At 43.7% G+C, this 1163-nt stretch overlaps 1 pseudogene; it reads left to right on the forward strand.

The window, feature by feature from the left end:
- The first annotated feature begins 577 nt into the window (after positions 1-577).
- LOC112829790 (protein FAM136A-like) lies at positions 578-940 on the forward strand (annotated as a pseudogene).
- The last annotated feature ends 223 nt before the right edge of the window (positions 941-1163 follow it).

The raw sequence follows: 1163 nt of genomic DNA on the forward strand, positions 1-1163 counted from the left end.
TGAGGGTTCTAGAGGGGAGGAGGGTAGGGGGATGGGTTAGCCTGGTGATGGGTATTAAAGAGGGCACATTCTGCATGGAGCGCTGGGTGTTATGCACAAACAATGAATCATGGAACACTACACCAAAACAAATGATGTAATATATGGTGATTAACATAACAATAAAAAATTTTTAAAAAGAGCAAAATGCATGCTTAGAACATAAAACAAAACAAAACGAAACAGAGATTTTGCTATTAGCCAGCCTGTACCAAGTTAGATACTAAAGAATATCCCTCCAGCGAAGGAACATGATGTCAGATGTAAGTTCAGAGATACAGAAAACAACAGCAACAAACAATGAGAGCCTAAATGTGTGGGTAAATCTAAATAACTGTTGACTATATGCAATGTTACTAGTAATATCTAGTAGTGTTTAAACAGTACGGATATGGGCCAGAGTCCATGTTGGCACTGGCTCGGAGGGGTGCAGCACTGGGTCACTACAGAAGAGCTGCAGCAGCTAAAGGTGCAGGAAGCCATGGACTCCATGGTGAAGAATGTGGACGGAGAGAACATCTGGAAGATGCAAGGCTTCATGTTCTGGTGCAGTGGCAGCTATTGTGAGAACAGCCAGGTGTCCATGAAGCCGGTGCACCAAACGTTGAATGTTGCATTGAACACTGAACGTTGCATTGAACGTTGCACTGAGTGTTGAACATGTGTCTTTGGCTTAAGCCCAGGCCCTGGGGACCAGTGAGCTGGAGAAGTCCAGGACTGCCTGGCCTGGTGCACCATGTACTGCAATGACACAGCCAAAGATTCAATAGATGCAGGAAGTAAAGAGCTTCAGGTGACGAGGCAGCTGGAGAGTTGTGTGACCAAGTGTGTGGATGACCACATGCACCTCAGCCCAACCATGACCAAGATGAAGGAGTCTCTTTCCTCCATGGGGAAATAGAAGTTTTTGCAATTGGCCTTCAGAGCTGATGGCAGGAATCTATTTAAAAACAGAATTGGGAGTTTTGGTCTTTCAAGTAAAGCATATGAAGAAATTAAGGATGGCAGCAAGTTTGAGGCATGTGTCACTTACCTCTGGACACTTGGTTCCTTTATGTTTCAACCCTACAAAGTGAAATGAAAAAAAAAAAAAAAAAAACTGGTGCTAAAATTTGGGTCAGAGA

This window comes from Callorhinus ursinus, unplaced genomic scaffold (genome assembly GCF_003265705.2).
Source record: "Callorhinus ursinus isolate GAN/ISIS: 27379988/994484 unplaced genomic scaffold, GSC_fseal_2.0 scaffold21, whole genome shotgun sequence".
Lineage (NCBI taxonomy): Eukaryota > Metazoa > Chordata > Mammalia > Carnivora > Otariidae > Callorhinus > Callorhinus ursinus.